At 44.3% G+C, this 24,365-nt stretch overlaps 2 long non-coding RNA genes across 8 annotated transcripts; both read right to left on the reverse strand.

The window, feature by feature from the left end:
* Positions 1-819: 819 nt before the first annotated feature.
* Positions 820-20,424, reverse strand: LOC135631128 (uncharacterized). Of its 7 annotated transcripts, none has more exons than XR_010494289.1 (7): positions 20,266-20,424; positions 19,761-19,909; positions 19,349-19,663; positions 5,823-5,881; positions 4,623-4,960; positions 3,923-4,161; positions 820-1,420 (listed from the first exon to the last, which is right to left on the reverse strand). It is a non-coding gene; the product is annotated as an uncharacterized LOC135631128 (long non-coding RNA). The 7 variants fall into 7 exon arrangements; XR_010494284.1 differs by adding an exon at positions 5,526-5,616 and having other exon boundaries at positions 19,349-19,909; XR_010494283.1 differs by having other exon boundaries at positions 19,349-19,909.
* LOC135631130 (uncharacterized) lies at positions 18,912-19,342 on the reverse strand. The gene is made up of 2 exons (XR_010494290.1): positions 19,183-19,342; positions 18,912-19,104 (listed from the first exon to the last, which is right to left on the reverse strand). It is a non-coding gene; the product is annotated as an uncharacterized LOC135631130 (long non-coding RNA).
* Positions 20,425-24,365: the final 3,941 nt, after the last annotated feature.

The raw sequence follows: 24,365 nt of genomic DNA on the forward strand, positions 1-24,365 counted from the left end.
CAACTCAGCTTACTATCTAAACCTAGCAAATTACTAAAAAAATATAGACTACTGGAATAGTTTTGAAATATCAACAAACAATATAGAAGATAATCATGAAACAATAATGTAATACAAAAATTCACAATTCAATAAATAAATACAACCAAAATTAGATACTCCGAAATTCCTAATAAACAAAATTAAGATCCATAAACACCTCACCAACGAAGAAAACTGAGGACAAATTCCCCTCATGACGAACACTCAAAAATTGGTGATGAACAGTCATTTAGTCATGAAAAATCCAAGAATACACACAGATGCCAACTAAAAAACATTAATGTTAAAGCATGGAAGCATAACAATATCAGAAAAAGGGTCATACAATTGCAAGTCGCAAAAAAGCAAGTTTTGAGCAAACAAAACTACATGAACATGGCAGATATGCCTCATCAAAGATATGCCTTGTCAAAGACTCCTGTTCAAGAGAAAACCCAAGACATACAAATCTAAGACACAAAATAGAGTCACCCCCAACCAACATCATGCTACCCAATAACTGACAAAACACTACCAGAATCAGACAAAAAATAAAGCTTGTAAGCTACCAAATAATATTATATAAACTTATTAGTATAAGTATAATTACCAACACATCGAACATTAAAATTTTTCTTACAAACAATCATGAATTAAATCAATGGATACAATGTCAATTCATGGATGAACCAACTTGAAAGAACAATGTATCTGGCCAGCTTACCAACGCCAGACACCATCACCATTGGAAGCTCAAAACATGCAACTTACCACCTACATGATTCATACACAACCATATCAAAAACCTTGATCTGATACCTTATGACAAAATCTGAGTACTAGTCCACAATAATTTTTGGTACAACCAATTTGCGTAATAGATACAACATCCCATTGCACCATGTTTTCAACCAAAAACAGAACTTCCAAAGTTCTTTGGAACATACAAATATGTAGGCACAGGAAAATAAAACAAAATCCATCCATAAATTGCAGAACATCACCGGTAATAGCTACTGAGACTTGCGAATCAACTAAAGAATCATTTTCCAACCTTCTCAATGCCCTAATCTCAATCAAAAGTCATTTTCCAATCTTTTCAATTTGCTAATCTCAATCCAAATGCACCGCCCCCTTTCAACCAAACACAACCTTCCAGAGTTCTTTGAACCATATAAACATGTACACACAGGAAAAGAACAAAATCGAACCAAAACTTGCAAACATCATGGGGAATAGCAACAGGTACTAGTGGATCAATTCAAATGTCAGTTCCAAGCTTTTCAATCTAATGTTAATCCTGGGAAAACCAGTTAAAGCCAATAAAATCTTTCCCATGAATTTCTGTTTAATCATGCTAGGCTTTCCGTAGATGTTCCAACTACATTGTTCACATCACCTGTAACAAAACATAAGCAAATCATTCAATGTCGGCACAGCAAAATAAAACAAAATCCAACAATGAATTGCAAAACATCACAGGCAATAGCAACAGACACAAGCGAATCAACTCAAAAGTCATTTTCCAACCTTTTCAGTGTCCTAATCGAACCTTCCACATTTCTTTGAATCATATAAAAATGTACAAACAGGAAATTACTACAAAATCAAAACTTGCCAACAACATGGGCAACAGCAATGGGGACTAGCGGATCAACTCAAAAGTCAGTTCCAAGCTTTTCAATCTACTTAATCATGGGTCTTTCCCATGAATTTCCATTAACATTGATTATGCTAGGCTTTATGTAGATGTTCCAACCAAGGTTCGCAATACTATACCGTACCGACATTTCGCCGTTCGCTCGGTACAGTACGAAACGATATGCCGAGCGGTATATATATATATATTAGTGATTTAAAAAGTGCTAGGCGCCAAAAGGCGCTAAGGTCCAAAAACACCTGAGGCACTAGGCGCTCGCCCAAGCGCTCGCCCGAGCAAAGCGAAACACTAAAATATAAAAATATATAATATAATTAATAGATATAATTATTTAACATTTTAAATAAAAATATACTTTTAAATTAAGAAAATTAACAGTATTAAAATCAAAATAATATATTATTAATCTAATAAATATAAATACTATTATTAGTATACTGTTAACAGTATATTGTATACTGTTAACAGTATACAGAAGGAGAAGAAAGAAGAAGAACAGTATACAAAAGGCGCTAAAATCTTGGTTCGATCACCTGGTTTAACCCAAGCGCTAACCCGAAGCGCCCAATGCTTGGGCTTGGGCGAGCGCCCAAGCGACGCCTCTTTTAAAGCACACTGCCTGGAAATGAAGCGAGGCGAGCGACCGAACGCCTTTTCAAATCACTGATATATATATATATATATTTATTTATTTATTTATTTATTTATTTATTTATTTATTTATTTAAAAGGCGACGTCGGATCGCCTCGGCGACGTCGCCTTTTCCTTCCCCTCGCCTTTTTCTAAAATATTTATATATAAATATAAATATATATTATTTTATTATTATTTTTCGTTCCGCCCGATAGCGAGCGGTCCACGTACCGGTATGCCATCAGACCGGTACGTACCGCCCATACCGGACGGTATCATTCGGTATTGCCTACCTTGGTTCCAACTACAGTGAAGAAATTAATAATTAACTTTCAAACAATAATTAGCTTTGCAAAAGATAGTCGATCTTTTCATGTCTGTAATCCAACAAAGAAAACAATGACTATTATACAATGAAGAAATCAATAGTTAGCTTACAAACATTTTGCAATCTTGGTTCCTGGCATCGTACGTCTTTGCTTCATCATAGAACTCATTCAAGTCTCTAAATTCAGAATACTGAAATAAAAGAACCAACCAAAATTGTTTATTCTGTTGATAAAAGAGAAAAGATGCACCTCGCCCTCAAAAATCTTCTTTTTCCCAAACACATTTGAAATACAACACATATAAACAAAGAAATTATAAACTTACATACTCATTCAAAGCCATATAAGCCCATAATACAACAAACACAGGAAACAACAGTAGTTCTTGACATTGTATGGTTATTAAAACCAAAATATACACCAAAATAAGAGTAAGCAAATTATTTTATCTACCCAAACAAAAGAAAGTACACCGGGAGAACTAAAGAGACATCCAACCCCATCACTGGATTAATCAAATGACAAGTCAAAATCCATCAGAAGAAAAAATCCACCAACATGTCAACATGCAATGACCAGTAACTAATAAAAAAACAAAGCTAGAACATCAATGATTGAAGTGAAAAGGTGGAGCTGCGAGTCGTAGCTTATCCATCTTTGAAGGTTAATTGGCAACAAAATTCTTAAGCTCTCACAATAAAGAATCTCAGTTATAATCATTATAACTTGATAGGAACTTGCCTTCGCGCCCGATACCTGGTGAGCAATTGTTTGCGGACTTGCAATTGTTCAATCAACCTTCTAAAGTCCTTGTTTCCTCCTTCCTCTCTTTTCTCTCTTGCACTCAAGGTGCTCACTGAATTGCTTGTAAAGCTTCCCTCCGCTTTCAAACTAATTAACTTGTTGTTTTACAGGTCTTTCGAGACCTGCACAAGGTTACAACTAGGCTGACCCTTTATGGATGCATATATCGTAATGGCGCCTCATGACTTAGGAAATCCCAACTAAATTTGGGAAGTTGACGTAAGGGTGCTTCACGACTTAGGCAACTCCAGCTAAGTCCGTGACAATTGCTGCAATGGTGCCTCATGACTTAGGCAATTCTAGCTAAGTCCGTGACATTGTGATATCATAAACTCCCAAAGACCTAATGTTGATCACAATAGAACTAAGTATATTGTCTACACATACTATCAAAAACAACATGCAAATAATAAATTTTTTTGGGCCCATTCTAGAAGATATCTCCGTTCAGCATGACAAGCTGACGAAAATTACCAGGAGTACAGGTAGAACTTCTATTCTCTTCATCATGCAAACCAAAACAACAATCTTGTAAACTTGTTTGTATCAGCTATGGTTGAAGAATCTTCATAAAGGAAATATATTCAATTAGCAATTGGGTTCCCACAAGAATATTCCTTGATGAAAATTGGACTCCTTTGTTTACAATATGAAGGCTCCATACTGAAGAGAAACCCAACTTTCTTAACATGAAATCCAGCTCCCAAAAAAAGCTTCAAGTAGACAAACATCACATAAAATAAGCAGCAAAAAGTACATCAGCCTGAGAAGATAACTTCTCATAAAAATCAGCAATATAAAATGAATTTCAAGGAAAAACAAGAGAACACAGCATAAGAGAACACAGCATGTCTGTACCTCCCTCCAACTTTATACAAGAAAAAAGTAACAATGCATCTTAAAACCCACTTGTTTTTGAAGCCATCAATTGTGCTATTGAATTGATTCAAAAATCGATATAACAATCAAGTACAATTATCATAACCCAAGATCACCAACAAAGACACCTTAATAGCACAAGTACCTGTACCTAAAATCATTACCAAGTCCTAGCTTCCACACAAGATAAAGGAAACATGATTCAAAAGAGAAATGTAAGTTAATTAAAAGGAAGAGAAACGCAGCAGAGAACTTTTATAAGCCAAAGGATCAAAAAGTCGGTGAAAATAATGACCTTTCAAATGTAACAACTTTGCACTGTTGGACTGCATTTTGGCAATAAATGAACAGCAATGACGCCAATGGAAATAATGATCACAGAATTCAAGTTATTCAACAAAATTATCTGACTTCCTCTAATACAACCAGCCAAGAACACCAAAGGATGTAATTAACCCAATTTAGAAATGTATTAACTCCAAAATAAAATCCTGCTACCAAACGTCATAACTAATTGTAGAAAACCAGGACAGAAAATCCAAATTTCATCTGGAAAGAGCAGCCAAGAATACAACTGGATGTAATAAACCAAATAGGCAAACAAAATAACCTTCCATATACCCAATTTAAATCCTGCAAACAAACAACATGATGAATTGTTTAAGGTAAAATAATCTCTTATATGAGGCCACATCAGAATTATAGGGCAACATAAAAGACACCAGTCAAAAGTTACACTAGAAACACACTAGGACAAAAGTTACATGGAACAAAAAACTATAAATTGTACAGAGAACTTAAAAAATGCCAACAAATAAGAGTTAAAGTAGAATAAAAAACAATAGAACATGAGCCAATCAAAGTAAAGACCAATCAAAGTTATTTACTCAAAGCAAAAAATGATTAAATGTCATACTAAAAAAACGTCTACAAGCTAACTGAAACCAAACATCAGATGACCAGAGGCAGGTTAAAACAAAAAGATAATTAAGCTGCAAAATAGAAATCTAACAAAGAATCCAAGAAGAGACAAATGAGACGTATGACCAAAAAGACTTGCCAAGCAAGTAACAGCTAAAAATTCACAACAACAAGAACAATTAACAATTGGACAAAAACTTAATATCACAAACATGCATAAATTAAACACCTAAATCTAAACTATCCTTTTAAAACAGGTAAAACGTATGTCTCATACCAAAAATTCTATTCAAGAAAGGTCATAATCCTAATAACCAGGCTTATGGCTAATGCTGATACTGATGCTTCTGCAACTGCACACAAAAACCCTACAAATAGAACATTCAGAAAACAAAGAGAAAGACTGACTTCAAAAGTACAAATTTATAAAATGTACCAAGCATGCCAATGGAATAAGTAGACAGACAATCAACAATTAGATAGCCAATGAAAAGTGAAAGGAACCTCTTCCATGAATGATGATAGAGTAGAACATATGAAACCAAATACCATAGGAAGGTAGCAGAAAACTCACATCTCACTTTCAAAAAAATGTCCCATGCTCATGCAAAACTAGATGTCCATCAGCTTCCCCTAGCAGACAACAAATAAAAACAACCAACCATACTTTGATGAGAACCGTATCAAATGACCAACTTGTGCACGTAAGGGCAACAATTAATGTTTGAAAGTAACAAGGGCTGACTAAACCAGCACAAACCAGACATATCCACTGTTCAGATAATTTCGGAAGCCCTGGATCCATCATAATAAGCGACGTATTGTCACGAACGGTCGTCGCGCACCCGCAACAACTCCGTTCAACGAACCGTTCGTCGCTCACACCCGCATGTACAGCTGCTTGACAGCATGTTTTCTCATGGTTTTGGGTCATTTTGCTTGTAAATATGTAAGTTCGAACAAGCTGCAGCGTTGCAAAGCGACCGTTCACCGAACCGAGCAAAACAGCCCCAAAACAGCCCAAAACAGCTCCGTTTTCGCGTGACGCGGGAGGTGAGCGGAGAGCTGCCTCCGCTCACCAAAATGTCAGCCATCTCAGACCCCAGGAACCCCTCGGGTGGCACATGGTTGGATGGGGCTTCGGTTATATACCAGGCGTTGAACACTCTTTCGCAAGTTCGCACGTGACCTTTACGGGAACTTGGTTTTGCGCCCGGGACCAGGTGAGCGGCTGTTTGTGGGCTTGCAACTGTTCGTTCATCCTTGAAAGCCTTGTTTTTCTCCCTCTCCCTCTTTTCTCTTGTGCACACAAGGTGTTCGACGAATTGCTTGTAAAGCTTCCCTTTTCGCGAGACTTCGGGACTTGTCCGTTGCTCGTTCTTTCGAACTAACTTCTTTCTCTTTTACAGGTCCTTCGGGACCTACGAGAGGTTACAAAGTGGGCTGATCCTTGCGGAGCAAGATCGCAAGGGCGGAGCGCGACTTAGGCAACGCAAGCTAAGTTCGCGTCTTTGCCACAAGGGCGACTCGCGACTTAAGCAACGCAAGCTAAGTTCGCGTCGTTGGCCGCAAGGGTGCCTCACGCCTTAGGCAATTCCAACTAAGGTCGTGACATTGTGGTATCAGAGCGGGCAAGCTCTTTGATCGAACAGCGAACGAACTTCGCAACTTCGCCATGGCAAAGCATCGTGGCGAATCGAGCAAGATTGGGCAAGCCGGACCTTTGCCCCAAGCAGCCGCAGGTGGGCTGCATGTGCACACTCGCTCTCATGCTGTTGGGGCCGCTCACGAGGATCGCGGCAGCGAACAGGATGAGCGAGAAGTTGGCAACTCTCCGCGAGCGGAGGAAGCGCAATCTGGTGCGCTAACTGGGAAAAAGAGTCATAAGGAGAGACTCACGACGGCGGAAACCCGCCTGGATGTTCTGGAAGCGAGCATGGAGGAACTCTACCATGGCCAACAAAGACTTGTTGGGGTAGAGAGCTCGCAAGAGGAAGCGGAGTCCAGGATCGACAAGGTCGAGGCCTTAGTCGACCGACTGTCTGATGACACCAAGGACTCCGTGCAGCACTTACAGGATGTTGTGGCGGAACTCACTACAAAGGTGGCCATGCTCACAAGAACGCTAAATGCGGGAGGAGGCAACACCCGCGCCGCACCGCCACAAAATTTGAGGGCACCTGAGCCTCATGGATATGGAGGGGCCAGAGATGCCAAAGAGCTCGAGAACTTTCTGTTTGACATGGAGCAATACTTCCGAGCTACGAGGCCCGATTCTGAAGATACCAAAGTTTCTATAGCAACAATGTATCTGAACGGGGATGCGAAACTTTGGTGGCGAACTCGCTGGGAGGAGATCCAACAGGGTCGGTGTCGAGTCGACACATGGGAAGACTTGAAGCGGGAATTGAGAACTCAGTTCCTACCGGAGAACACAGAGTTCGTCGCAAGAAGTTGAGACAACTCCGCCAAAGTACCACCATCCGAGACTATGTGAAGCAGTTTTCTGCACTAATGCTGGACATACAGGACATGTCCGAGAAGGACAAGTTGTTCAGCTTCCTTGATGGTTTGAAACCATGGGCTCAACAGGAGCTGAATCGAAGGAATGTTACCGATGTAGTCGGGGCAATTGCAGCTGCAGAAAGGCTCACCGACTTTGTTTCCTCTGAAGACCCAACGAGAAGGAAACAATCTTCAAGCAATCGCCCTCCAAAACATTCTCGAGGGAAGGAGCTCGGGGGCGAATAGAAGAAGAAGAGCTCCCACAAAGGGCCGAACCCGAAAGGCAAGGCCTCAAAACCTGGAGGATGCTTCTTGTGCGGAGGACCGCACATGGTCAGGGAATGCCCACAAAAACAGGCACTCAATGCTTTAACGGCTTCCATACACCCCCCTCGATCGGACAAGGGCAAAGCTGTTGCTCTTAGTTCGAGTAGTTCAGAATCCAGCAGCGACGACGAGGAGTCGCAAGGACCCCGAATGGGAGCAATGCGTTTGTTGAACGCTATGCGACGTCAAGTGGGGGAGAACATGAAGACAAAGGCACAAAAAGCAGGAAGTAGTGAACTGATGTACGTGGACATCAAGCTGAATAGCCAAACGACCCGTGCAATGGTGGACACGGGCGCTACCCACAACTTCATAGCCGATCGTGAAGCACAGCGACTTGGGTTGACATTGGAGAAGAGCCCAAGCCGAATGAAAGCGGTGAACTCGGAGGCCAGGCGAATCTCCGGGTTGGCGAAGGGAGTTCCCATCAAAATCGGAACATGGAGCGGGAACACCAACATGATGGCCGTGCCACTGGACGACTTCCAAGTGATTCTTGGAATGGAGTTTATGCACGCGGCGAAGTTGGTGCCGATGCCGTTCTTGAATTCCCTATGTATGATGGGAGGCGATGACCCCTGCGTGGTTCCCGTCTCTCGGAGAGGAACCAAGGAGCCCCAACACATTTCGGCATTACAATTGAAGAAAGGGGTGCGAAAGGGCGAACTGACATTCGTGGTTGCTATGAAGCTAGAGCCACTCAACGAAGAGGCCATTCAAGAACCTGCTGTGGTGGCGAACGTCCTGAAGGAGTTCAAAGACGTTATGCCACCCGAGTTGCCGAAGACTCTTCCACCACGCAGAGGCGTGGATCACAGTATCGAGCTGGAGCCAGGAGTGAAGCCTCCAGCGAGACCACCCTACCGCATGCCCCCGCCAGAGTTGGCAGAACTCAGGAAACAGTTAGGTGAACTGCTAAGCGGTGGTCTCATCCGCAGCTCAAAAGCACCTTTCGGAGCTCCAGTTCTCTTCCAGAAGAAACAAGATGGGAGCCTCCGATTATGCGTCGACTACCGAGCCCTCAACAAAGTAACAGTGAAGAACAAGTATCCCATCCCGCTCATTGCGGACTTGTTCGATCAATTAGGCAAGGCGAAGTATTTCTCAAAACTCGACCTTCGGTCGGGATATTGGCAGGTGCGCATTGCTGAAGGCGACGAAGCAAAGACTACTTGTGTGACCAGATATGGAGCGTTTGAGTTCTTGGTGATGCCTTTCGGCTTAACCAACGCTCCGGCCACATTCTGTACTCTCATGAACCAGCTATTCAAGGAGTATTTGGATAAGTTCGTGGTCGTCTACTTGGACGATATCGTCGTCTACAGCCAAACGCTCGAGGAGCACGTCAAGCACCTTCGGACGATTTTCAAGGTTCTCAGGGAGAACACTTTGTTCGTAAAAAGGGAGAAATGCTACTTTGCTCAAACTGAGATCCTATTCTTGGGGCATCGAATCGGTGATGGCTCCATTCGGATGGATAAGTCGAAGGTGCAAGCAGTTGCGGAATGGCGAACTCCAAAGAAGGTGCCAGAGTTGAGATCCTTCCTTGGTTTCGTCAACTACTATCGACGCTTCATTGCGGGATATTTGAAGCGGGCAACCCCACTGACGGAGTTGCTGAAGAAGGAGCAGCCTTGGAAGTGGTCTGACAAATGTGAGATAGCATTCCAAGATCTGAAGGCTGCTGTTCTGGAAGAACCAGTGCTCAAATTGCCAAACTATGAAGAGCCCTTTAAAGTCCATACAGATGCTTCGGACTTTCCTATTGGTGGAGTACTCATGCAAGAAGGTCATCCGGTGGCCTACGAGAGCCGCAAACTCAACGAGACCGAGAGGCGGTATCCAGTGCATGAGAAGGAGATGACAGCGGTGATCCACTGCCTATGAGTTTGGCGACACTACCTCCTCGGGTCGCGATTTGTGCTGAGGACAGACAACATCGCCCTGAGCTATTTCCAAACTCAGAAGAAGCTCTCCCCAAAGCAGGCACAATGGCAGGACTTCCTGGCTGAATTTGATATGGCAATGGAATACAAGCCCGGGAAGGCGAATGTCGTGGCCGATGCGCTGAGTCGGAAAGTGGAATGCGTAAATGCTGCACAACTGGAGGGCAGAGGCCAAGCAAGTCAGTTACACTCCAACTTCCTTTCCCGAATCAGAGATGGACTGTATAGTGATCCCCAGGCAATTATCCTGATGCAACTCATCAAAGAAGGCAAGGCACGACGATTTTGGGTCCAGGAGGGACTTGTTTACACAAAAGGGAATAGGGTTTATGTTCCCCGAGTGGACAATTTAAGGCGTGAACTCTTAAAAGAGTGTCACGATTCCCTTTGGGCTGGACATCCCGGCATTCACAGAACGTTGGCTCTCGTGGAGAGGGCCTTCTACTGGCCAAAGATGGGGATTGATGTGGAGGAGTATGTTCGAACATGCCTTACTTGCCAACAAGACAAGGTGGAGCAGCGGAAGCCGGTGGGACTTTTGGAGCCGTTGCCCGTACCAGAAAGGCCATGGGAGAGCATTTCCTTAGACTTCATATCAAGCTTGCCGCCTGTAGGGGGACTTGGATCGATACTCGTGGTGGTCGATCGGTTTTCAAAGTATGCAACTTTCATTGCTGCTCCCCTACACTGTTCAGCTGAAGAGGCGGCCAGACTGATGATGAAGGGTGTAGTGAAGTATTGGGGAGTCCCACACAATATCGTTAGTGATCGAGACGCTCGGTTCCTGGGACGATTCTGGACCGAGCTATTCAAATTGTTGGGGTCAAAGTTATACTTCTCTACAAGCCTCCACCCCCAGACGGATGGCCAGACTGAAAGAATAAATTCGCTCTTAGAGCAGTATCTCCGGCACTACGTGAGTGCCAATCAACGAGATTGGGTGAAGCTGTTGGACATCGCCCAATTCTCCTACAACTTGCAGCAGAGCTCTGCATCCAACAAAAGCCCCTTCGAAATTATCACAGGACAACAACCGTCGACTCCGCACACTATGGCAATTGGGTATACTGGGAGTAGTCCATCAGCCTATCATTTCGCAAAGGAGTGGCATCAAAATGCAGATATTGCGCGGGCTTACTTGGAGAAGGCGGCAAAACGGATGAAGAAGTAGGCAGACTTGGGAAGGCGACCACAAGAGTTCAAAGTTGGCGATTTGGTGTTGGTAAAGCTCCAACCAGCATCACTCCAATTCTTCAGGAAAAGAGTCCATAGAGGATTGGTGCGTAAGTATGAAGGGCCCTTCCCAATTATCAGTAAGGTAGGCAATGTTTCTTACAAGTTGCAGCTGCTGGCGTGGTTCAAAATTCACAACGTTCTTCACGCCAGCAACCTGAAGGCCTACCATTCGGATCCGCAAGATGCTTCTCGAAGTGTTCCAACTCGGCTACCTCCCATCACAGCCTCCTACGAGAAGCGAGTGGAAACCATTCTGGCGGATCGCAAGATAAAGCTACCCAACGGAGCGGAGCAGACAGAGTACTTGGTGAAGTGGCGAAAACTTCCCCGAACTGAAGCCAGTTGGGAGCCTGAAGACGCCCTACGACATGAAGAAGAAGTCATCAACAACTACCAACAAGCGTCGACGAGGGCGTCGACAGTTTAAGTGGGGGAGAATGTCAAGAACGGTCGTCGCGCTCCCGCAACAACTCCGTTCAACGAACCGTTCTGTCACGAACGGTCGTCGCGCACCCGCAACAACTCCGTTCAACGAACCGTTCGTCGCTCACACCCGCATGTACAGCTGCTTGACAGCATGTTTTCTTATGGTTTTGGGTCATTTTGCTTGTAAATATGTAAGTTCGAACAAGCTGCAGCGTTGCAAAGCGACCGTTCACCAAACCGAGCAAAACAGCCCCAAAACAGCCCAAAACGGAGCCGTTTTCGCGTGCCGCGGGAGGTGAGCGGAGTGCTGCCTCCGCTCACCAAAATGTCAGCCAGCTCAGACCCCAGGAACCCCCCGGGTGGCACATGGCTGGATGGGGCTTCGGTTATATACCGGGCGTTGAACACTCTTTCGCAAGTTCGCACGTGACCTTTACGGGAACTTGGTGTTGCGTCCGGGACCAGGTGAGCGGCTGTTTGTGGGCTTGCAGCTGTTCGTTCATCCTTGAAAGCCTTGTTTTTCTCCCTCTCCCTCTTTTCTCTTGTGCACACAAGGTGTTCGACGATTTGCTTGTAAAGCTTCCCTTTTCGCGAGACTTCGGGACTTGTCCGTTGCTCGTTCTTTCGATCTAACTTTCTTTCTCTTTTACAGGTCCTTCGGGACCTGCGAGAGGTTACAAAGTGGCTGATCCTTGCGGAGCAAGATCGCAAGGGCAAAGCGCGACTTAGGCAACGCAAGCTAAGTTCGCGTCTTTGCAACGAGGGCGACCCGCGACTTAGGCAAGGCAAGCTAAGTTCGCGTCTTTGGCCGCAAGGGTGCCTCACGCCTTAGGCAATTCCAGCTAAGGTCGTGACATTGTGGTATCAGAGCGGGCAAGCTCTTCGATCGAACAGCGAACGAACTTCGCAACTTCGCCATGGCAAAGCATCGTGGCGAATCAAGCAAGACGGGGCAAGCCGGAACCTTGCCCCAAGCAGCCGCAGGTGGGCTGCATGTGCACACTCGCTCTCATGCTGTTGGAGCCGCTCACGAGGATCGCGGCAGCGAACAGGATGAGCGAGAAGTTGGCAACTCTCCGCGAGCGGAAGAAGCGCAATCTGGTGCGCTAACTGGGAAAAAGAGTCATAAGGAGAGACTCACGACGGCGGAAACCCGCCTGGATGTTCTGGAAGCGAGCATGGAGGAACTCTACCATGGCCAACAAAGACTTGTTGGGGTAGAGAGCTCGCAAGAGGAAGCGGAGTCCAGGATCGACAAGGTCGAGGCCCTAGTCGACCGACTGTCCGATGACACCAAGGACTCCGTGCAGCACTTACAAGATGTTGTGGCGGAACTCACGGCGAAGGTGGCTATGCTCACAAGAACGCTAAATGCGGGAGGAGGCAACACCCGCGTTGCACCGCCACAAAACTTGAGGGCACCTGAGCCCCATGGATACGGAGGGGCCAGAGATGCCAAGGAGCTCGAGAACTTTCTGTTCGACATGGAGCAATACTTCCGAGCTACGAGGCCCGATTCTGAAGATACCAAAGTTTCAATAGCAACAATGTATCTGAACGGAGATGCGAAACTTTGGTGGCGAACTCGTTGGGAGGAGATCCAACAAGGTCGGTGTCGAGTCGACACATGGGAAGACTTGAAGCGGGAGTTGAGAACTCAGTTCCTACCGGAGAACACAGAGTTCGTCGCAAGAAGGAAGTTGAGACAACTCCGCCAAAGTACCACCATCCGAGACTATGTAAAGCAGTTTTCTGCACTGATGCTGGACATACAGGACATGTCCGAGAAGGACAAGTTGTTCAGCTTCCTTGATGGTTTGAAACCATGGGCTCAGCAGGAGCTGAATCGAAGGAATGTTACCGACGTGGTCGGGGCAATTGCAGCTGCAGAAAGGCTCACCGACTTCGTTTCCTCTGAAGACCCAGCGAGAAGGAAACAATCTTCAAGCAATCGCCCTCCAAAACATTCTCGAGGGAAGGAGCTCGGGGGCGAACAAAAGAAGAAGAGCTCCCACAAAGGGCCGAACCCGAAAGGCAAGGCCTCAAAACCTGGAGGATGCTTCTTGTGCGGAGGACCGCACATGGTAAGGGAGTGCCCACAGAAGCAGGCACTCAACGCTTTGACAGCTTCCATCCACCCTCCCCGATCGGACAAGGGCAAAGCTGTTGCTCTTAGTTCGAGCAGTTCAGAATCCAGCAGCGACGATGAGGAGTCGCAAGGACCCCGAATGGGAGCAATGCGTCTGTTGAACGCTATGCGGGGTCAAGTGGGGGAGAACATGAAGACGAAGGCACAAAAAGCAGGAAGCAGCGAGCTAATGTATGTGGACATTAAGCTGAATGGCCAAACAACCCGTGCAATGGTGGACACGGGCGCTACCCACAACTTCATAGCCGATCGTGAAGCACAGCGACTTGGGTTGACCTTGGAGAAGAGCCCAAGCCGAATGAAAGCAGTGAACTCGGAGGCCAGGCGAATCTCCGGGTTGGCGAAGGGAGTTCCCATCAGAATCGGGACTTGGAGCGGAAACACCAACATGATGGCCGTGCCACTAGACGACTTCCAAGTGATTCTTGGAATGGAGTTTATGCACGCGGCGAAGTTGGTGCCGATGCCATTCTTGAATTCCCTATGTATGATGGGAGGCGATGATCCCTGCGTGGTTCCCGTCTCTCGGAGAGGAACCAAGGAACCCCAACACATCTCGGCATTACAATTGAAGAAAGGGGTGCGAAAAGGCGAGTTGACATTCGTGGCTGCTATGAAGCTAGAGCCACTCAACGAGGAGGCCATTCAAGAACCTGCCGTGGTGGCGAATGTCCTAAAAGAGTTCAAAGATGTTATGCCACCCGAGTTGCCGAAGACTCTCCCTCCACGCAGAGGCGTGGATCACAGTATCGAGCTGGAGCCAGGAGTGAAGCCTCCAGCAAGACCACCCTACCGCATGCCTCCACCAGAGTTGGCCGAACTCAGGAAGCAGTTAGGTGAACTGCTAAGCGGTGGTCTCATCCGCAGCTCAAAAGCACCTTTCGGAGCTCCAGTTCTCTTCCAGAAGAAACAAGATGGGAGCCTCCGATTATGCGTCGACTATCGAGCCCTCAACAAAGTAACAGTGAAGAACAAGTATCCCATCCCGCTCATCGCGGACTTGTTCGACCAACTGGGCAAGGCCAAGTATTTCTCAAAACTCGACCTTCGGTCGGGGTATTGGCAGGTGCGCATTGCTGAAGGCGACGAGGCGAAGACTACCTGTGTGACCAGGTATGGAGCGTTTGAGTTCTTGGTGATGCCTTTCGGCTTAACCAACGCTCCGGCCACATTCTGTACTCTCATGAACCAACTATTCAAGGAGTATTTGGATAAGTTCGTGGTCGTCTACTTGGACGATATCGTCGTCTACAGCCAAACGCTCGAGGAGCACGTCAAGCACCTTCGGACGATTTTCAAGGTTCTCAGGGAGAACACTTTGTTCGTAAAAAGGGAGAAATGCTACTTTGCTCAAACTGAGATCCTATTCTTAGGGCATCGAATCGGTGGTGGCTCCATTCGGATGGACAAGTCGAAGGTGCAAGCAGTTGCGGAATGGCGAACACCAAAGAAGGTGCCAGAGTTGAGATCCTTCCTTGGATTCGTCAACTACTATCGACGCTTCATTTCAGGATATTCGAAGCGGGCAACCCCACTGACGGAGTTGCTGAAGAAGGAGCAGCCTTGGAAGTGGTCTGACAAATGTGAGATAGCATTCCAAGATCTGAAGGCTGCTGTTCTGGAAGAACCAGTGCTCAAATTGCCAAACTATGGAGAGCCCTTTGAAGTCCATACCGATGCTTCGGACTTTGCTATTGGTGGAGTACTCATGCAAGAAGGTCATCCGGTGGCCTACGAGAGCCGCAAACTCAACGAGACCGAGAGGCGGTATCCAGTGCATGAGAAGGAGATGACAGCGGTGATCCACTGCCTACGAGTTTGGCGACACTACCTCCTCGGGTCGCGATTTTTGCTGAGGACAGACAACATTGCCCTGAGCTATTTCCAAACTCAGAAGAAGCTCTCCCCAAAGCAAGCACGGTGGCAGGACTTCCTGGCTGAATTTGATATGGCAATGGAATACAAGCCCGGGAAGGCGAATGTCGTGGCCGATGCGCTGAGTCGGAAGGTGGAGTGCGTGAATGCTGCACAACTGGAGGGCAGAGGCCAAACAAGTCAGTTACATTCCAACTTCCTTTCTCGAATCAGAGATGGACTGTATAGTGATCCCCAGGCAGTTATCCTGATGCAGCTCATCAAAGAAGGCAAGGCACGACGATTTTGGGTCCAGGAGGGACTTGTTTACACAAAAGGGAATAGAGTTTATGTTCCACGAGTGGACAATTTAAGGCGTGAACTCTTGAAAGAGTGTCACGATTCCCTTTGGGCTGGACATCCCGGCATTCACAGAACATTGGCTCTCGTGGAGAGGGCCTTCTACTGGCCAAAGATGGGGATTGATGTGGAGGAGTATGTTCGAACATGCCTTACTTGCCAACAAGACAAGGTGGAGCAACGGAAGCCGGTGGGACTTTTGGAGCCGTTGCCTGTACCAGAAAGGCCATGGGAGAGCATTTCCTTAGACTTCATATCTAGCTTGCCGCCTGTAGGGGGACTTGGATCGATACTTGTGGTGGTCGATCGGTTTTCAAAGTATGCAACTTTCATTGCTGCTCCCCTACACTGTTCAGCTGAAGAGGCGGCCAGACTGATGATGAAGGGTGTAGTGAAGTATTGGGAAGTCCCACACAATATTGTTAGTGATCGAGACGCTCGGTTCCTGGGACGATTCTGGACCGAGCTATTCAAATTGTTGGGGTCAAAGTTATACTTCTCTACAAGCCTCCACCCCCAGACGGATGGTCAAACTGAAAGAATAAATTCGCTCTTAGAGCAGTATCTCCGGCACTACGTGAGTGCCAATCAACGAGATTGGGTGAAGCTGTTGGACATCGCCCAATTCTCCTACAACTTGCAGCGGAGCTCTGCCTCCAACAAGAGCCCCTTCGAAATTATCACAGGACAACAACCGTCGACTCCGCACACTATGGCAATTGGTTATACTGGGAGTAGTCCATCAGCCTACCATTTCGCAAAGGAGTGGCATCGAAATGCCGATATTGCGCGGGCTTACTTGGAGAAGGCGGCAAAACGGATGAAGAAGTGGGCAGACTTGGGAAGGCGACCACAAGAGTTCAAAGTTGGCGATTTGGTGTTGGTAAAGCTCCAACCAGCATCACTCCAATTCTTCAGGAAAAGAGTCCACAAAGGATTGGTGCGTAAGTATGAAGGGCCCTTCCCAATTATCAGCAGAGTAGGCAATGTTTCTTACAAGTTGCAGCTGCCGGCGTGGTTCAAAATTCACAACGTTCTTCACGCCAGCAACCTGAAGGCCTACCATTCGGATCCGCAAGATGCTTCTCGAAGTATTCCAACTCGGCTACCTCCCATCACAGCCTCCTACGAGAAGCGAGTGGAAACCATTCTGGCGGATCGCAAGATAAAGCTACCCAACGGAGCGGAGCAGACAGAGTACTTGGTGAAGTGGCGAAAGCTTCCCCGAACTGAAGCCAGTTGGGAGCCTGAAGACGCCCTGCGACATGAAGAAGAAGTCATCAACAACTACCAACAAGCGTCGACGAGGGCGTCGACAGTTTAAGTGGGGGAGAATGTCACGAACGGTCGTCGCGCACCCGCAACAACTCCGTTCAACGAACCGTTCGTCGCTCACACCCGCATGTACAGCTGCTTGACAGCATGTTTTCTTATGGTTTTGGGTCATTTTGCTTGTAAATATGTAAGTTCGAACAAGCTGCAGCGTTGCAAAGCGACCGTTCACCAAACCGAGCAAAACAGCCCCAAAACAGCCCAAAACGGAGCCGTTTTCGCGTGCCGCGGGAGGTGAGCGGAGTGCTGCCTCCGCTCACCAAAATGTCAGCCAGCTCAGACCCCAGGAACCCCCCGGGTGGCACATGGCTGGATGGGGCTTCGGTTATATACCGGGCGTTGAACACTCTTTCGCAAGTTCGCACGTGACCTTTACGGGAACTTGGTGTTGCGTCCGGGACCAGGTGAGCGGCTGTTTGTGGGCTTGCAGCTGTTCGTTCATCCTTGAAAGCCTTGTTTTTCTCCCTCTCCCTCTTTTCTCTTGTGCACACAAGGTGTTCGACGATTTGCTTGTAAAGCTTCCCTTTTCGCGAGACTTCGGGACTTGTCCGTTGCTCGTTCTTTCGATCTAACTTTCTTTCTCTTTTACAGGTCCTTCGGGACCTGCGAGAGGTTACAAAGTGGCTGATCCTTGCGGAGCAAGATCGCAAGGGCAAAGCGCGACTTAGGCAACGCAAGCTAAGTTCGCGTCTTTGCAACGAGGGCGACCCGCGACTTAGGCAAGGCAAGCTAAGTTCGCGTCTTTGGCCGCAAGGGTGCCTCACGCCTTAGGCAATTCCAGCTAAGGTCGTGACAGTTCGTCGCTCACACCCGAATGTACAGCTGCTTGACAACATGTTTTCTCATGGTTTTGGGTCATTTTGCTTGTAAATATGTAAGTTCAAACAAGCTGCAGCGTTGCAAAGCGACCGTTCACCGAACCGAGCAAAACAGCCCCAAAACAGCCCAAAACAGCTCTGTTTTCTCGTGCCGCGGGAGGTGAGCGGAGGCAGCGCTGCCTCCGCTCACCAAAATGTCAGCCATCTCAGACCCCAGGAACCCCCCGGGTGGCACATGGCTAGATGGGGCTTCGGTTATATACCGGGCGTTGAACACTCTTTCGCAAGTTCGCACGTGACCTTTACGGGAACTTGGTTTTGCGCCCGGGACCAGGTGAGCGGCTGTTTGTGGGCTTGCAGCTGTTCGTTCATCCTTGAAAGCCTTGTTTTTCTCCCTCTCCCTCTTTTCTCTTGTGTACACAAGGTGTTCGACGAATTGCTTGTAAAGCTTCCCTTTTGGCGAGACTTCGGGACTTGTCCGTTACTTCTTTCTCTTTTACAAGTCCTTCGGGACCTGCGAGAGGTTACAAAGTGGGCTGATCCTTGCGGAGCAAGATCGCAAGGGCGGAGCGCGACTTAGGCAACGCAAGCTAAGTTCGCGTCTTTGCCACAAGGGTGACTCGCGACTTAGGCAACGCAAGCTAAGTTCGCGTCGTTGGCCGCAAAGGTGCCTCACGCCTTAGGCAATTCCAGCTAAGGTCGTGACAGTATGTCACAACAATGAAACCCCTTAAATATAACACTATCTAATGGAAAACCTATTTAAATCATTCAACAAAAACCAGAGCATCCTTAATTGGAGCATCCTTTACAAACTGCATCACAGCTACGTGTGGCTCCATACAGATAATAACCACAAAAACACCAGAGCCCCACCAACGGGGTCGATGACACATATAGAATCTGCCACAGAAACTAACCTTATCAAAAATGTAAAATCCTAGGTCTCATACCAAAAACAATCCAATAAAGGTGAGTTACCATCTCTATTTAATAGAATCATGCCTAACGATGATGCTTCGGCAACTACCCACAAAAACACTAGGAATAAAACATTCAGAAAACAAAGAGATAGACTTAACTTCAATATATATAAAATGCTGACAGAAGGAGGACAGGAAAAATAATCAACAATTTAACAGGCAACCTCAAAAAATGAGAAGATGATGGAACTCTTCCCTGATACCCGTCTAAATCCAACTAGAGTATCCAAAAGACACAGCATTGATGCTGATACCGTTAGCGTATATCTCAAACCAAATATCATAGCATGGTAGCAAAACACACACATCTCTCTTTCAAATATCATATCCAGAAGCTTTCCCTTGCACACAAAAAATAAAAACAAACAAACATAACCAACTGGTGGACATAAATGCAACAAATAAAAGTTGAAAGTAACGAAGGCCAACTAAACCAGATCAAAAAGGACACATCCCTTGTTTAGATCATTTCGGAAAACCTGCATCCATGATAATAAGCAGCGTTCATTACAGTAAGGAAACCCCTTAAATAGAACACTATCTAATGGAAAAAATATTTAATCGTGCAACGCATACCAGAGCAACCTTCACAAATTGCCTCACAGACTCCGCGAGGGTTCCATTAAGATAATACCCACACAAACACCACAGCCTCACCTACCGCTTCGAAAGTACATATAAAATCTGTCGCAAATAGCCTTAATCCGGCAAAATTGTGAAGCCCTCTGATAGATCGCAAGAAAAAAAAAAAAAGAGCGGTTAAAAAATAATCCACTAGTCGGATTCCAATAATCGGAACTCCTAGTCTCTCAATATTCCTATGGGAAAAAAATAGATCATCCAATTCGTTCAGAAAACGAAAACAACAGATATCAAACGCTTCCGATCCGCAGCGATTGAAAATAGATCACCCGATTCGTTCAAGACCAATGTCCAAGTCCCCGAAAACGAAAGCCACATGAACAAAAGGCTTTTGATACACCCCGCATAAAGTAGATCAGTTTCAAGTGCCGAGAACAGAACATCCAATTCGTAAACGAAATCAACGATTAAGGGATGGCTGGGGATTTGGATGCACCACCTATCGGAAACAGATCATCCAATCCGAAAACGAAATCAACGATCGATCGATCGTCCAATCCGAAAACGAAATCATCGATTACGGATGGCTGAGGATCCACTTTAAGGACACCGCAGACGCGCAACCACGACCGGCAACAACCAAAACAACAATGCAAGAGGGCAGGGAGCCCGTCATTTATAGGGTTGCGGTGAGGCAGCCAACGATCTAGATCAGAGAATAAAAGAAAGAAGCAACGGCTGAGATGGATCCTTCTTAGTTGTGGCCGACAATTGCCTACGCCGAAGGTGGACGAAGGTTCCCGAGTCCCCGACGCATCCTCGAGGCACTCCGTTGATTTCGATTTCGTGACGCGAAACGCTGCTTGCCATAAGAAATAATAACAATAATAATATAATAAATAAATAAATAAATATCAGAATTCTTCTGTGGAAACGAGATAGCGGTGGATAAAGCTACCGTTCGTCACGTGGTGCGGTGTGTTATGTTGACCGGAAACGTAGCTCCAAACTTTGACCTCCGGACAAGGTGGTCAAGTTTCATCAGAACTTTGCGAACTCCGTCTTAAAAAACTAAAAATAAAAAATAAAAAAGAGGATACAATCGGAACCCAAGCTGACCACCAACCGGAAATGGTAGACAAAGAGATCAATAGTGTTTAATTAATAGACAAATTTTATAAAATTTAAAATAAATAAATACTAGAAGCCTATCATGATCATTGGCGAGCGTTATTTGTTCTAAAAAGGAAAATGTGCTGAATCTAAATTGGGTTACAAACTGTTCGTTGGTAAAAAGAAACTTATGTTATAACCAGTGTATTATATATACCGTTCGATAAATTAAGAATGTAAATAAAAATTAATTACACTTATTTATAAATATATATATATATATATATATATATGATCGTAAAGAAGAGCGCTTAAGAACCAAAGTTATTTCAGGGAGTCTTTAACAAAATATACAAAATATGTAAGATGAAAAAAATTAAATTTGATATAAATATTGGATAGAGTCGGTTTTATCATCATCAAGAGTTTTCGAAGTATCATGTGGGCCTTTGCTAGAATAACGACCCTCCAACCTTAAAGACGAAGATTATATGCAGGAAGTGTAAGCATAAAATCTATAATTATGTTATATCTTAAATACGAAAATAACTTATATGTTAGGATTAAAATCAAGTATATAGATCTAATTATTACGATGCGTACCTTTTGATGTCATCTCTTCAGAGATCTTGTTTGATCTGCTAAGCAACGTCTTTGATCCAAGATTGCTGCCGGCACCGCAAGGAGTAGATCCAAAATAAACAAAACAAAATTTGTTTAAAAATAATTTTACCTAATTGGATTCCAAGAAATTTTTTTTGAAAAGCATTTTATACATGACCATGTTTTAAAATAAGCTAATAAGTCTAATAAATACAATAATACTATACTAAGTCCAACTATCAATGCGAGTTATAGCGATTGTATTTCATTAATGTCATACTCCCTTCTATGTATCACAACATTGTTAATCTTTCCTAATATAGTCCATAATGACCCCTGTAATTTGTCTTGTCAAGATAATCCTGTTATTACATTCAACCATAATATGCATAAACATAAATGTAAACATGATAGCAGAAACATATAACTTTAATTAAGCAAGAAGAATGTCAATAATAGCATCCACATAAACATGCATCACCATATCCTTTATGACTTGCTCACAAGCCCCATTCTAAGAACATGTTCTTTGAATATTTTACACTGTAAGGTTTTTGTCAGTGGATCAGCAATCATCATAGTGGTGCTCAAGTTCTCAATTGACACTTGCTGTTTCTGGACTCTTTCTCTAACCACAAAGTACTTTATCTCAATGTGCTTGGAACCACTAGAGTACTTGCCATTCTTAGAGAAGAAAATTGCTACAGTGTTATCACAAAATATCTTCAGCGGCCTGGCAATTGAATCGACCACACTAAGTCCCGAGATAAAATTTTACAGCCATAAAGCTTGATTTGTGGCCTCAAAGCATGCCACAAATTCAGCTTCCATTGTTGATGATGCAATAAGCGATTGCTTTGCACTTTTTCAAGAAATTACCCCACCAGCTAACATAAATACAAATCCTGAAGTGGACTTCCTACTATTGAGGCAATTTGCAAAATCAGCATCTGAATATCCTATCACTTTAAGCTGATCTGATCTCCTGTATGTGAGCATATAATCTTTCGTCCCTTACAGATATCTCATTACTTTCTTTGCAGCTTTCCAATGCTCCATTCCTGGGTTACTTTGGTATATTCCCAACATTACAACTGCAAAACTGATATCTGGTCATGTACTGGTTTGAGCATATAACAGACTTCTAACGACGCACCCATAAGGAATATTCTTCATTTGATTATTTTCTAAGTCATTTCTTGGGCACTAGTTTTGACTGAATTTTTCACCTCTAGTAATAGGTATATCATTGGCTGAGTAAAGCTGCATATTAAATCTTTCCAAGATACGATCAACATATCCTTTCTGAGACAATCCTAATAATCCTTGAGATATATCCCTGAATATCTCAATGCCAATAACATAGGCTGCCTCATTCATATCAACCATCTTAAAGTTCTTATTGAGAAATATCTTAGTTTCGTGCAATAAACCAAGATCACTACTAGCAAGTAAAATATCATCCATATATAAGATCAATATAATAAACTTGCTCCCACTTACCTTTAGATATATATACACTGATCAATAGTGTTTTTCTTAAATCCGAAGGAAGTAATGGTATTATGAAATTTTATATACCATTGTCTAGAAGCTTGTTTAAGGCCATAAATGGATTTCTTAAGTTTACAAGCCCAATTTTCTTTTCCCTTTTTAATGAATCCTTCAAGTTGTTCCATATAGATTTTCTCATCCAGATCCCCATTCAAAAATGCTATTTTCACGTCCATTTGATGCAACTCAAGATCATAATGAGCTACCAATGCCATGACGATTCTTAATGAGTCCTTTCTTGAAACTGGAGAAAAAGTCTCATTATAGGCCTTCCTTCTAAGAAAAACCTTTGGCTACAAGTCTAGCTTTATATCGTTCGATATTGCCCGTTGAATCACGTTTTGTCTTAAAGACCCATTTACAACCGACTCTTTTACAATCATTGGGCAGTTCAACGAGATCCCAAACACTATTCTAAACTATTGATTTTAACTATTTTTTCATTGCATCATACCATTTTTCAGAACCATTACTTTTTATGGCTTGTGAAAATGATAAGGGGTCTCTTTTTATTCCTATATCATAATCTGATTCTTGTATATATACCACATAATCATCAGAAATGACATGTTTTCTTTTCCTTTGAGATATTCTCAAATCTGCCAATTGTGATTATTCTACAAGATCATTAGCGGCGATATCAACATCATGTGAGAGTTCTTCGATGTTATTTTGTTGTTCACCCTCATCAATACTCTCATTGATTTGAGGAACAACAATCTCTCGAATAAGAGATGATATAGGAGAATTAACTTGAATCTCCTCGATATCAAAATTAAACTTTCGAGATTTTTCACTCCCATTAATTTCGTCGTTTTCTAGGAATTTTGCATTACCATATTCTACTATTCTCATACTATGATTAGGGCAATAAAATCTGTATCTCTTGGATTTTTCTAGATAACGAATAAAATATCATGAAATAGTTCTTGGATCTAATTTCTTTTCATGTGGATTGAATACTCTTATCTCTATAGGACACCCCCAAATATGTAAATGTCTTAAACTGAGCTTCCTACCAGTCCATAACTCAAATGGAGTCGATGAAACTGACTTACTAGGAACCCTGTTCAATATGTACATAGCTGTCCTGAGAGCTTCACCCCACATCGACTCAAGTATAGAGGAATAACTCATCATGCTCCTAACCATATCCATTAGAGTACGATTTCACTTTTCAGCAACACCGTTCTGCTGTGGCACACCTGGTAATGCATATTGAGCACAAATACCCCGTTGTTCTAAGAATCTAGCAAAAGGGTCAATATTCTGACTAGATCCATCATATCTACCATAAAATTCACCACCTCTGTCAGATCTGACAATTTT

The sequence above is a fragment of the Musa acuminata genome, chromosome BXJ3-2, assembly GCF_036884655.1.
Source record: "Musa acuminata AAA Group cultivar baxijiao chromosome BXJ3-2, Cavendish_Baxijiao_AAA, whole genome shotgun sequence".
Taxonomy (NCBI): Eukaryota; Viridiplantae; Streptophyta; class Magnoliopsida; order Zingiberales; family Musaceae; genus Musa; species Musa acuminata.